The sequence below is a fragment of the Malaclemys terrapin genome, chromosome 4, assembly GCF_027887155.1.
Source record: "Malaclemys terrapin pileata isolate rMalTer1 chromosome 4, rMalTer1.hap1, whole genome shotgun sequence".
Classification (NCBI taxonomy): domain Eukaryota; kingdom Metazoa; phylum Chordata; order Testudines; family Emydidae; genus Malaclemys; species Malaclemys terrapin.
The window spans coordinates 77,983,828-77,998,693 of record NC_071508.1 but is presented as its reverse complement, the minus strand read 5'-3'; the positions used below and the strand labels follow the sequence as shown (position 1 = coordinate 77,998,693).

Here is a 14,866-nt window from a genome sequence, read left to right as displayed (position 1 = left end):
TTTGGACACAAAGATATAGTTCCTAGAGGTGGATGGTGCCAGAGTATGGATACCACTCAATGAGCAGATCTCCAGTGCAGCAGGTCTCTCTTCATTAAAGGTTTTAAAAAAACACTGGGGCTGAGATTTTCATAAACTCACAACTTCTAGTAACCTTAATCCCCTAAACAGTTTTGAAAATCTCCACCTGGTTCTTGTTGTTCACTTCCCTGCTAACATGCCAACAACAACAAGGGCATAAACACAGCTCTGAGCCTATTAATTTCTGTTGGCTCTGCAACAGCGAGAGGTAGAATTATTTTCACGGGATCAACAAAAATAACAATATTCTGTTAGGGAGTGGGGGGGGGCAGGTATGGGAGGGTGTCAGAAAATAGATCTTTGGTACTGCTGCTGGGACATGAAGTTCTTCAGGTTTTACAACTCCCCACCATTATTCTCACCTGCAAGCTGCTTCCTCCTCCAGTCAAAATCACCACCCTTATGGCTGAGGATAACTGAAGAGGGTGCCCTTAGAAAGCCCAACAACATTAAGTCAGCTAGAGAAGTCATTGTTCAGCAATGCTAGGCACTGTCTCCCCACTGCACTCCCAACCCAGAAAGCTAGGAACTGGGAAGGCAAACAAAATCTGGGCCTACTGCATGGCAGTGCAGACCATTAATCATCATTAGGTCACAAGGCTGGACAGCTTGTGCTGCATTTCGTGGAGGGAACTGAGCAGTGAAGATAAGAGCTATTTACAATTAGAAAGATGTTCTCCATCCATTATAAAGAGAGAACATTCAGGCTGGACAACATGCAACATTTCCAAAAGAGTCAGACCTAGCAGTCTCTGCACAGTATCCCTAGCAAGGTGGCAGAAGTTCCATAGCTTGGTTCATTTAAGACTGGTCTTGGGAAAATCTATGAAGAGTAGACTGCAAAGAACAACCCTACCCTACCCAGATTATGGAGAAATAATCTAAAAGGTCTTTTTGACCTCCAGTTTCTGCAATTCTAATTCAATTATAAGGAAGATAAAATGAGGGACTTATTTGACCAATGCATGTGCACATGACCATGTTCATGTGTATGCAGATACACTAAATTTATTAGACATATACTTGAATATGTATTGCACTTTATCAGTAATTAAACAATTATAGATTATCTATTTTATATATGTGTATATATACCTACACACACAGCTATGCTTCCTCCTTCCCACCTTCTGCCTTGCACTTTCCTTGATATTTGTAATTACTGGAGGAAGGAGCTTAGGGACATTTAGCAGTTCATGGTGGGGAGAGAGCTAATGTCCTTGAAGGACAAACCACAGCCAAAGGAGTATATAGTTGTGCTGGCATTCCAGAGAGCCTCACGTAGGAACAATTGCACATAAACAACTTCTGGCAGAAAGAAGGGAATCCAAGAAGCTAGAAGCACCCACCTGCAAGTAGAAAAACCGTGAAGGATACAACAACTCAGGAGAAGACGACCCTCCTTCTCTGGGTTAGCTGCAGCCTCATCAAAGGGACCTGTGGAAAGAATGTGGTCCATGGTGAGAAAAGGAAGGATAAACTGTCTAGAAGCATTTGAATGATCTGGTGAGCTGGCAACAGAAGCTGCTTCTCCACCAGTAGCTGAGGCATCAGTTTCAAGGTCTTGTTGACCACTGTCTTGGTCACAGGATGAGCTTGACTTGAGTTCCCAAGTTTTAGATAGCTGTAAACATTTCTATCCTATAAAGGCTTTGTTTGTAACGTGCCGTGCATAGTAACCAGTGGTGACAATATCTCATCATTCCTACCCAGTTTATGGCATCCCTTCATATTTAACCGTTAATAGTTGTGATCATAGATAGCGGTTGCTTTGGGTTTTCTATGCAAATAATGGCAGCCCATAGAGTTCCATTTCAGCATATCCCCAGCTCCAATAATGCTGCATCTTATTTCAAGAAGGGCAAATTTCTAGGGAGGGCCCGAATAGTTATGGGAAGTGTTCTCAACACCAAACAAGGGAAAGGGAAGGAAACCAAAGTGGCGAGGCACCAAACACAGCAATTCAGAATGACTGGGGAGTGAGCTAAAGACTGAAAAAGCTGATGACCAGACACATTCCAGAATGGAGACAGTAGCACCATACGGAGCAGAGCCTAACTCAGAGCTAGTACGGCTTCCATTACCGAACAAAACATCTGAGCTAATGCATGAAAGAGGCACTCCAAAAGAAAAACAGTAAGCTTGTGCTCTTCCACTTTGTTTGTTTTTTTATGTGAGAAATTCTGTTTTCGTCTACCATCTTTTTCTTTACAGATTCTATAGGCAACTGAAGAGTTAATGAGATCATAATATCACCACTGCCTATCACGCTAAGAAATATTATCTCATTGTTTTCTTGTACTCCCTTTCAGTCTGTATCCAGCTCTTGTCTCTTGTCTTATACTTAGTCCCTGCCCTTTTAATCTTATAATCTGTCTTTTTGCGTTGTGTTTGTACAGTATCTAGCACAATGGTCCTGGTCCATGTCTAAGACTCATAGGCACTACAATAATTCAAATAAACAAACAACAACTACACACAGGTGTCAAGTAAGTGAAACTTGATTGACAGACTTTATTCAGATTTGTAAGGCTCTTGGGTTGTTGTTTATGCTAGTATCGATTTCATTCTTAACAAACAGCAGGAAGAAAACCCTCATTGTTCAAGATTAGGCATTTCATCCCTTCCCTTCTCCAGGTCCCTTAAGGAGACGGGAAAAATATAAGCTGATTTTCCTGATGCTTCGTAAGGTAAAAACAAGCAGTTAAAATAAGTGAAAAATGCACGTGTGTATGTGGGGTAGGGACCCCAAAATCTTTCAAGCCTTCATATAGCAGCAAAGCAAGGCCATGTTTTCCCTTTGCGGAAAACCTTTAACAATAGTTAATGAGGAGGGCAAGAAAGAAAACCGCCTATTTTGGAAAAGAATCTTTAGAAGTTGTAGTTTGTAACTGGGCATTCAGATGGGATTAGCAGGCTATGCTAGTGAGATAAGAAAACAATTTGTAACAAGTAAACACTCATGCATATCTGTGATTCAGTGGCCACACACCTAGGGATAGTCCACCCAAAGTATGTCTGCTTATTGAAGCTTCCATGCAGCTGAAATACATGTAATTTAAATACCTAATGCCATCTGAGACATGAAACATTTTGCCCAATGTCACACAGTGAGTGGCAGAGTTCTGTTTCCTAATCCTAGTTCTAGCCACTGGACATAACATTCTGTAGTGGGGCTGGTCTTGTATATAGGGCAGTGGAGGAGAAATATGGGAGCGATCAGAAGAGTGGGAGGAACAGGCAACACTTCCAACACATGCTCAACTTAGAGCATTTTCTAGCCTCTTTTTTTTTTTTAAACTGGCCATTGTCTCCAACATAAAATTCCACCAACTAGCAAAGTCCCTCGTTAGTATCTGAACCTAACCTATTATTTATTGTTGCTATTTACAGTTGAATAGCTACCCTGTTTAACTCGAAGGCCAACTGTACTTCAGTAATAGGGAAGCCATCTTTGGTATGAAAACCACTCTAGAAATGTAAGAAAATAATCTTTGTTTAGGTGTCAGGTGGGGTGAAAAATACGTAAAGCTAAATTCTTCTCTCAGACGCGTAAGTCAATGGGAGAGGCATGGATGTGCCTGAGAACAAAATTTGATCCTTATTATTTTGCATAATTGTCATTTATGCACAAGCAACATGTCTTAATATCCATTTTTTATTTTTTCAGCTTAAATTTGCCTTTTCTTAAGTATGCACATAGTACCTCACACTCAGATAATGTGTCTTATAAAAACAGATGGATTTCTCCTAGCTTGTGTTTTAATATTGTTGACACTGGCCTTAAATTCCTTTGGCCCACAGTACAGGCCTCTGAATACCGTTATATATCCTCTGGACTGTGAAATATTCTGTTTATTCAAATGAAGTCTCAGATAACACTAGACCTCTGCTTTTGTACAATAGTCTGTTGGCCTGATCCTGCTTCCGTTAAATTCAACAGGAGCAGAATCAAGACCTATGTCTAATATTTTTCCTTAGCTGGTTGCTATTTGCTTATTTGGGAAAACAGAAATAAAATTTAAAAAATCATTAAATCATACATGTCTTAACAAAAAACACCATAAATACAACAATGTTTTTATTAAGGTAGGAAAATAGGTCGATGGCCAATATGCAACTTTAATCTTTTTGACGCCAGACAAATTTCTGATTCAGGCTCCTTTATATACTTTCCTTGAACAAGTTAAATCAGATCAGAATCTTTCTCGATGCTACAAAGTGTTAGCCCTAAGTTTATCTAACTCAGTACATTAAATGTTTGATTGTGATCTCAGGTACTTAGTGATCACCTTACAGCTCAAAACAAAGCAACCAAACAAACCTCATTTATATATTGTGGGTACCAAGCACCACAAACAATTTCACAAGATACTCTGCTATATTTCCTGATGATCCTTATCTGGAGCTAGAATCAAAGGAATCAGGTCTAAAATCTTCAACTATTCCCTTCCGCTTTCATCCAAATATATTACCCGAGACCTCAAACCTGCAAACACTTACTTATAGGAGTAGTCCTATGGGCTTCAATAAGCTACTTGCCAAAGTAAAGTTACTCACAGCCCTCAAACTGCATCCTTGTACTTTTGGCATAGTTATGCCCAACAGGTAATTCCTCAGAATAAATAAACTCAAGTATGAAGTATTTATCGTACTGAAAAATAAATGTAAAATTTTGGTAGGGAAAATTCTCATTTAAAAAGAAAAAATATTTCCAAAGAAAATATTAATCAGAAATATATAAGATTAGAATTACAGGGAAGTGAAAACCTGCCACAGATATTACCCAGAAAGAAACTCCAGCTGAAAATGATCAATGAAAAATAGATTAGCTAGAGTGGTCAACGAATAGAGGCAAGTTGGCTAAATTGTTAATTAGTAGTTTGTACAAGGGAAAAAAAACTTCATCATTCACTATCATCAGCAAAATTGTTTTGTAATTGGTTTCTCATGTTGGAATGAAAAGAAAGAAAATTATCTCTGTTATTTTGGAAAAAAAAACAGGAAAAAAGAGGATTAAAAAAAAACTTTATTTAACAATCTTCATATTAACAGGCAACAGTGATAAAATGGCAGGACATCTGATGCTTTGACAAAAATTTCTTCTGATCCAAGCTTGTTCATCACTCAACTTCCACTATCACCTCAAAGGAATTATTTTTCCTTCTTAATTTTGGTTACATTCATATGAAAAACTCATCCTAAACCCGTCTTGTAGGTTCTAAATGTGCTGTAGACTTTTGTTTGCAAATAAGAACGACCAAGCCAAACCCTGGTTTCCTTATAAATGTGAGTTGTCCCTCTGAGGCCAATGGGCCTCATTCTACTCCTATTAAAATCAATGAGACTGTACTCACATGAGCAAGGCAAGATGGTCATTGTTTTTATGTTTTGTTTCAGACATCACTTGCAGATGGGATGCATTATGTAGTTAATGGCCGATAATTGTAATCTGTTGAACTGCTGTGGCAAGGATGATATAGCATGGTTTTTGTTTGTTTCTCACTCCCATTATAATTTTTATTTTTAAGTATTAAAAAGAAATTCAACTCAAGGTTAATTCTTAGGGCCAATTTCTGTTCTGCGAATTCTTAGAAATAATCTCATTTACTTGAAACATGTGTACGGCAAATAATGCCATTTGGCAAATTAGAAGTATTTGGCCGTTACATACGTAGGTTTTCTATTTGTATCATTCCTAACAGATTTACCGTTTACCACATTGTCTTTCACAAAACATTCTTTTGCTTATATAGTGGACCTTTGAATAAATTTATACAAAATAACATTTCCATTAAGGCTGACTTTTGCTACACAAACACCTGTCTTAAGGAACTGCGTTGTAACATCCTCTGTAATGGAATTCCTATTTTGTTTGAATTTAAAAATAAATTATAAAAACTATTGTAGATATTCCTTCCAATAAAGGCACCGAGGCTGCATTCCTCACATATCCAGAACTTCCATTGACTTCAGAATGAGCCCACGAGATTAAATGTTTAGTATTTCATTTATGTTTTATTCTCTTTCCTTGCTTTGATTGTTCTATTTGTTTCCTTTTGGGTGTCTTCCTTTTTGTTTCTATTGGATAGTGAAGTCCTGTTAGGGCTTTGATCCTGAAAACACTTAAGTTATGTCAGTGACTTTATGGACTTGTGTAGTCCTATGGAACTCAGTGGGACTTTGTACATGTTCATGTGTCTAAGTGTTTGCAAGATCAGAGGAGGGTAGGGGGAGGCGGGGGTGGTTGGTTGGATGAATGATGAAAACTGCCTGTTGTGTAGAACCACGTCTGCTCTATTTTTACACTGATCCAGTGGCCCCCATGCCCTGAGCAACAGTGGCTGGAATAGCAGCCTAGGTCTAGCATCTCAACCACATAAGAGGCTGCACTCCATCCCTGTGCCCTAGCCTCTGCATGGAGGTGGGTATCACCTCCCCAGATCATTTGCACTTATCCCATATACAGTCTAGTTACTTTATGCCAGTGGAGTTGATTTCACAGTACAGTTTCACCCTAAGCAGAAAATCCATATAAACCAGAAATGCAATTGTTATATTGGGTTGTATTGACACACTTTTCACCTTTCATTCTACGTCACTATAAACAGGAGTTCTTTTATTTTTTCCACTGAATATATATTTTTGCATCTTATACCATTCAGATCTGCAAAAAACAGCAAAAACATATATTCCTAAAAGGAAGGGAATTGACTACGGTTTCCTCCTTTATGGGTTGTCCTGTAACTCCATAAGCGCTAACAGGAGTTATGTTCTGGAACCAGAAAACAATACACTGTACCGGGGTGGCCAACCTGAGCCTAAGAAGGAGCCAGAATTTACTAATGTACATTGCCAAAGAGCCACAGTAATACATCAGCAGCCCCCCATCAGTTTCTCCTCTCCCCCAGTCCCAGCACCTCCCACCCACTGGCAGCCCCGCTGATCAGTGCCTCCCTCTCCTTCCCCCACCTCCTGCTCAGCTGTTTCCTGGTGTGCAGGTGGCTTTGGGTTGGGGGAGGAGCAAGGGCATGGCAGGCTCAGGGGAGGGGGCGGGAAGGGGTGGAGAGGGGGCAGGGCCTGTGGCAGAGCCAGGGGTTGAGCAGTGAACACCCCCCGGCACATTGGAAAGTTGCCACCTGTAGCTCCAGCCCTGGAGTCGGTGCCTATACAAGGAGCTGCATATTAACATCTGAAGAGCCGCATGTGGCTCTGGAGCCACAGGTTGGCCACCCCTGCACTGTACCATGGTGAGAATGATTTGATTCAACTTATTTTTATTCTTAAGGCAAAGGTTATATTCAATTATTTAGTGCAAAGTTATGGTGCTTTAAATAAGAATAAAAACAATAGACAACAATTTCAAATGTGGTTGTTTGAAGTTAGGCTCCTAAAATTCATTGGCCTGGAAATTTTGACCAATAAATAAATAAGCAAATAATAATAATAATGATAATATAAATGCAGTCTTGGTTATTTGATGTAATGTCTACAAAAAATTTAGGTTTGAAACTTAGAAATATTTTTAGATCCATAATTCAAATTAAACTATTGAGCTTCATCGGGACAGCTCAAGTAAAGCAGTCAAGCAGGATTTGTTCCTGAGTGGCTTTATAGAATATCTCAGATAATAGTTCTCCTTTGCCATGTTAGACGCTTTGCAGATAAGTGTTCGTGACTTCATGTTACCTGTCCCTGTGACATTACAGTACGTTTCCAAGAAAAAAAAAATCATGATGTAAGGTGATCGACAAAATCTTTCTAACCTTCAAGGACAAACCATTCCAACTGAGACAGGAGAAAAAGCAGCAAGAACTACTCTACAGTATGCTTTCCCTATGGAGGCATGTCACTCGGATACAAATTACACTTTTGCATAGCAAGGAGATTGTAGCCCTAGAACGTTCCTTCTCATACCCAGCTGTGTATGTATGTTTGTGTGCGCAGCTAATGTACATGCGTGCGCACACACTGTGAGATATGTACACAAACATGTAAAATACTTTGCTTTTGGATATATACATTAAGGCCCAAATCCTGCTCACCTAACTGATGAGTTATTTCACTGAAATGAATGGGGCTGCTGGAGGGCCTGAACTGAAACCGATTTAAATCAGTGGAAAGACTGCCATTGGCTTCAATGGGCTTTGGATCAGGCTTTGAATCAATTAGGTGAGCAGGGTTTGGCGCCTTGCAATATTAAATTCCAAAGTTTTTTGTTGGAAGGTCAGTGATTTTGTGACAGGTCTTTTTTGGCACGACTATTTCAGTTTGTATGATTACTCCTTGCAATTTTCCTCAACAGCTTTACATTCTCCTAAACTACTGAAACTACTGTATGCAGATAAATAGATAATAGATTTATTTTATGCTATTTGTTAACTTCTGCTGCTAGTGAAAATATTTGTACATACACACGTACCAGCATAAATGTACATACACGTGCACATGTGCACACACACGCACGTACAGCATACTCGACTTTATCAGTGCATGTTTAATCAGGAAATCTCCTTAACTAGAATGAGTCTAGAGACTGATTTAGTTTAATGACAGTAAATGGGAATGTCCATTGTTTACCTGGGACAGTATTAGCAAAAATTTCACTTACTGGGGGACATATTTAACAGGTGCCAGTGGGTGAAGTGGTGTTTAACCAGGTGTTATAGAGCTATGAAACTCTAAGTTGTGATCTTTTCACTCAGAAGCAGCCACATTAAGATGACAAGACAAAATAAAGATGAAATGCAGTGAATATCATTTTTACATTGTACAGTGGTTTCTTTCGGGCCTTGTCAGATTTTGTTTTTTAAAAAGGTATCTTCTCTTAACTGGGATTTCCACTTAAATTGGGACAGCAAGTGAAATGTCTAAATTAAGAGTATTCTACTGTGTATATATATATACACAGCATATATAAATAAAGATCAAATAAGTGAAAGCGAAGAAAACACAGCAAAATGGGTTAAAATAATTGAATTTCAGCACAAGAAGTGATTGCTATAGAGCCAATCCTCTTCCGATACAAATCTAAGGGACCTTTGCTAATGACTTCAGTGGAATCAGAATTGGGTCCATAAGCCATGAACAACATGTGAAGTTAAATGACTATATTATGCACACAGATATATTTCAGCATGTCTGTTATGGGTATCACTGATTAGATCCCTATTTGCAAGGGATTATTACTCGGCCATATTTAGTTTACTGAGTGCTGAAAAGTAGCATCTCTGCTCTCATGTGGACACCTGCTTTTTAAAAAAAAAAAAAAAATTAAATTGGGAAAAATCTAGTTTGCCCAGGAATGATCAGAGCAACAAACAAACAAAAGAATCTGCAGCCTGTGGGACAGGAGTTTGGTGGGTCTCAGCACAGTTCCCAGTGACAGGTGTCCAGATAAAAAAACTCCATCACAGATGCACTAATTGGCCCTTTTAGGCAGTCTCAGCAGCAAGGCCCTGGGAAACTGAACTCCCCGCTCACCCACAAAGGTTGTTCCTCTAACTTAAGAGTTGAAGAACATAGCCAAGGGATAGCATGGAGCAGAGGAAAGGCGAAGCCTCGGTTTCTACTGCTGCTGGGCTTTTTGAAGACGTGAATGTTGAACTCCGCCAATGTGCTGTCTTTCACCAGAACTAAATTCTACAGAAATAGTCACAAATAATAACAAATAAAAATGCCTACATTAGGTGATGTATTTAAAAGTCTTCCTCCACTCTCGGAATATGATCATTTGCATTAAACTGAAACTTAGCAAGAGCTAAATTTTCAACATGGTTGAGGGATTTTTATGCAGGTTGAGGGGAGAAAGGGAAAAAATAAATGTACATTTTTAAAAAAGGATCTAATCCTGCAAATACTTACTACTGGGAGAAGTCCTATTATGGACAGGCTGAGTCCTATTATATGACAGCTCAGAATAATTAGCACTCCATTTGGTAATGTGAGCACTTGCTGGACCAGGCTGAAATTACTTTATTTAGAGAAATAGCTGCAGTGTTTGCAAATAGGGGGATAAAGGTCTGTATCAAGGGTTGGTTGCAGGTATGTACAGTTGCCATGTTGAGACTATAGTCTCCTGGCTATCTCGTTAAAAACAGGGTTAAAACAAACCAAACCAAAACCAAAAATCCTGAGTATCAGTTGCATGAAACACAACCAATCACAGGTTATTATATAATTTTTTAAAAGGCTTATTTCTATAAACTAAGATATAATAGACTAAAACATGCTGTTCCTGACTGCAGGGTAAATAATACCGGATGTGCCTTAAAAAGTCAGCAGATATTTATTTATGAAATTGCCTATAATTTTATTTGCATACAATGAAATCTGGTAAGTAGTACATATTTTAAAAATTCTTAGAACTCTTGGCTCTTGGGGAGGTGATTACATTTTTTCTTTATTATTCATATTATCTGTGCGTGTGTGTTCTATGTGCGTGGGTGCGCGCGCACGCACACACACACAACCCTGTAATATTTATATGTATACATACATAAGCACACATACAAACCAATAAATAAAAGGAATCTGATCTGCATTAAAGCTTATGTTAAAATTATTATATCAACTTAAAATTCATATTTTTAAACTATCATAACCTTTGTGGCGAATAGTATCTTAGATGATCAAAACTGAAAGTATTAAATACATCCAATGTGATATCTCACCACATATGTTATTTATTTTACTTGTCCCATTTCACTCAGCTTGGCCAGTGAAAATCAGCCAGTCCTTTTCACTGTCTAGCCATTTTCGCCTCCTCACCATCATCTACAAGTACAAATCCGTTTTGCGTTTGGCTTTCTAACATCACACGTAAACATTTTAATATGAAAAAGAAATGGTTTTAATTTCTTTTTTTTTTTTAAATCAGGAGAACATGCCTTTTCCTGTCAGGGCGTGTAGCCCTTCTCCAGACATTCTTTTTGTTTTTAAACTAAACAAAATGTTGGATTTAAAAGATGTTGACATGGTTGCTTTAAGAGAACGCTGTGGGTCACAGTACTATGTGCCTGAACCTGCACACTCTCTGAGCTTAGAACTCCCAGCTGGGGTCAACTTCACAACTGGGCCCCTGCCCCTCCATCTCTCCCATCACACTTAAGTATTTCAATCTACTAGTAAAACCTGGTATTAGGAGCCCCGGGCTTAATGGGTGACCTGACAGAACACAAACTTTATCAGAGCAGGGCACAAATGAGTGACTTAATTTTGAATTACTGTATCTTGCTTCATTCAGTTAAAATCTGACCCACAATTTTCTTTCCCACAATTTTATCATAATATTATATCTATTTTATACACACATATCAATACTGATGTAATAATGGGATGCATAATAATGCATTCTCTATATGTGCATTGGATTCTTAATTCATGCCTTTGCATTCCTAAACCTGTCACAAAATAGGGATTGCATAGGGTGACCCCCTTTGTCACTTGGGAATAAGAGAAAAACACATGAAACTTAAAGGATATTCTAAGGGACATTTTAGGGAAACACCGTTTCAATTAGCATATCATGTATTTTTCTCTCTAGTGTACATTTCTACTGCCCTCAAGTATACAATGTAATCATCATAAACATTAATTTAATGTTTAAAATGACACATTATCAGTTTTAATACATTACAATACATCTTAAAATAATGGATGGGTGGTCACCCTAAGGGGCAAATCAATTAAATAAGGGACGGTTCCTTAAAATAAGGGTTGGGTGGTCACCCTAGACCACATCGTCCTGGATATACATCACCATTTTCAATGCCATCAGCAATGTATTGCCCCTAGCTGATTCATTCTAACCTATCATATTACCTGCAGAATGCTAGGTGCATGCAACACACACAGTTGCATATGCCAATCTAAATAACCTGGGATGTAGTCAGACAATGATTTTGATGTGCACTAGTACAAAACCCTCTGGTACAGAGAGTGCTCCTTCATGCTTATATCTACAGACCCTGCTACCTCCCTTCTGGTCTCTGATGGACTGCATGTGGAAGAAGATTGGCCACTCCATCTAGCAAGCACTTGGGCAGATTCTTCTGCTGTTGCTGGGTAGACTCATGCTGATTCCTGTGCTTCGTGCCCTGCATGCCAGCTCTTCCCATTCTGCATTTGACATGAGTGCTCATCTTATGCATTGCAGGGAACAAAAGTGGAGGAGCTGGGTGACAGAGGAATCTGTTGAGGGCCCTCTCCAGTAATAGCATTCCAGGAAATTGGGGAAGATGCCAAGGGAGAGGGAAAGAGATTGGGTGGAAGGAGAGAGAGTTAGGGAGCAGGGACAGGAAATGGAAATGGGGGGAGAAAATGGAAGGAGAAAAAAAGAGGGAAAGAAATGGAAAATAAGCATGATGAGACATCTCTTATGCCAATGAGTTGCATTTATTATGCCACCTACATCATACTGTATTTTGCTGGCAGACATATTGCAGCTGGATAAGTCTACATGGCGGAAGGTTTTTTCTTGGTGGAGGTGGGTTTGGGAATTAATGTTGGACAGATTTTTCAATAAATCTACATGTAAAGGTGTCAGGTCTTTACTTTTTTTGGATTGCAGGGGACGGGAGAGTTACAAGGGCATAAAGACATTTCATTGTTGGCTTTTGTATCTTTCATTGGATGCATGCAGCTCTGGTTACTTATGTTGAAATAACATTGCTGACTTTACATTCTGTATATTGAGGTTAAATAATGGGTAGAATTGGCTGCTTCTTCCCACCCTTCCTCATTGTTAACTGGCCTTTTTTACCTGTCTTCCTCTCCGGATAAATGCTGACCTTTTTTTCCAGAGTGGATGCTGTGTGTCACTCATTCCCTGTATGATCACAACCATTCTCCTTCGGGGCCACTTTTCCTTCTTCTGCCTATATATAAGGTGGATACCAACTTGAAAATTGGCTTCCATCTTGTGCCTCCAGCATTATGGACGACACACATATGTTTCCATGGGTGTGGGCTTTGCTCCTTCTATCATAAAACATTAATATTTCCTAGAGTAAAGAAATCAAATCTGCAGAGTGTATTGCTAAAGGGAAAAGTATAAATATTTGGAGGGGGGGGTCTGATCCTGAAGCCCTTCTTCCCCCAGGTAGGTTTAATTGGAACAACTTGAGTGCATATGGATTATTCCGTGAGGAAAAATAGCAGCAGTGGGTCCTTGTAAGAGTTTCATGGAATTTGCATCTAGCAAATCTGTTTCCCTTTTCCTATTTCAATTTTAAAAATGTGTCCATTAAAAAATAACATCCTCAGAAGATACTTTCTCTGATTTCTACTTTCAATAAAAGTTTATAGACAAGCAGAAAACATTCAGAATGTCCCAGTAGTGACCCTGGGTCATTTTTCTGCCTACTTTAGCCTAACTGATTTAAAATATCATTATTCTAGTCTGTTTACTTACAGCTCACTTAAAGCAGGGGACAAAGGAACAATTCTTTCCCTGGCCACACCTGTCTTTATCATTAATAAAGAGTTTACTGAACGCTTGACCAAGAGATTGGTGCAAACCCAAGTGCTTTGTCTTCTAAAATGATACCTGCCTAACAGTAGCCACCTACTCCCAGTTATCAAGAAAAACTTTCAGTAACCATTTCAGTGTCTCCCTCTAGCTAAGAAATGGACTGCACTGGGAGGACCAATTAGGCTCCTCACGGGCGGTATAGTTGCTATCAGTGATGGGTTAGGGAAGAATAGGGAGCGAATAAGGGGGCTCTCAACCTGCCAAACGAAGATCAGAGGAGCTTTGAAGGGGGGAAATTGCTGGAATTAAATATAAGAAAAAAGTATAACATTTGTCTCCCTTCTCCGCCGCCTGCCCGCCAATCCTCCTGTTTTCCTGCTTGGGAACAGGGTGGGCTGCTTGCACACTGGAGCTCATAATGCAATAACCTAGTGGTGACAATGCATACACAGGAAGTCACACCTTGCCGCTAGCTGACCGCTTGACAAGGCCACTTGCTCTCCTGGGGTTGTTATCAAGTGATTTAATGCAAGGAGGCAATACAGCTCTCCCCAAATTATCCCAGTACATAGCACTGCTACTGTATATGTGGAGATATGCACAATCATCACCACACCTGAAAATTCTGCCTGTAGTTAACTGCCCTGGGGACTGGAACCCTGATGGTTGGAGGCAACTCTGGCAGGGTGGGACACCATCTGGTTACAATTTCAGGCTTGTTCTAGGATAAGGAAGATCATATTAAAAATAAAACGCATGTCATGCTAATGCTGTGATTCATTTCTATATGTGCAAAAAGAATAATTAATAAAGTAGCTTCTATTGTCCTTCACAACCCATCAGAACTGTACCAATGAATTTGCTGTAAAATATATGACTGCAATTTCTGTGTTTTGATTTTTAAGTCGAAAAGTTTGATTTACACAGACAAGTTTTGTAGCTATCTACTATAAACTAGTCAGCTTTGACTACCTGGAATTAAAATAAGTTACTGAAATATACTCAACATATTTTTTGTTTAGCCATCAATGCACCTGTGTGTATTTTTCTGCAGGATACCATGTCACTTATACAGAAGACTGTCTACATTTAAATACTGTGCAACTTTCCTTCTCAGCTCCAAACAAAGTCCACACAACTCGCAGCAGGTCAGAATATATTTCCTTTCTGGGTTTGTTTTTATTCACAAAAGGAAATCAAAGTGAAACAACACAAAATCCAGCCCAAGTCTTTTCCTCAGGCTTGGCTGCTCCCAGGGTTCCCCTCTCAAGACTGCTCAGCGCATGCCTTATGTCCTCTTCCATCTCCCTT

At 39.2% G+C, this 14,866-nt stretch overlaps 1 long non-coding RNA gene across 1 annotated transcript in view; it reads right to left on the bottom strand.

The window, feature by feature from the left end:
• The window catches only part of LOC128837106 (uncharacterized), a 77,295-nt gene that overhangs the window by 59,129 nt on the left and 3,300 nt on the right, over positions 1-14,866 (bottom strand). The window contains exon 2 of the long non-coding RNA XR_008444891.1: positions 1,431-1,518. This is a non-coding gene — a long non-coding RNA (uncharacterized LOC128837106). The remainder of the gene's footprint in view (positions 1-1,430; positions 1,519-14,866) is intronic.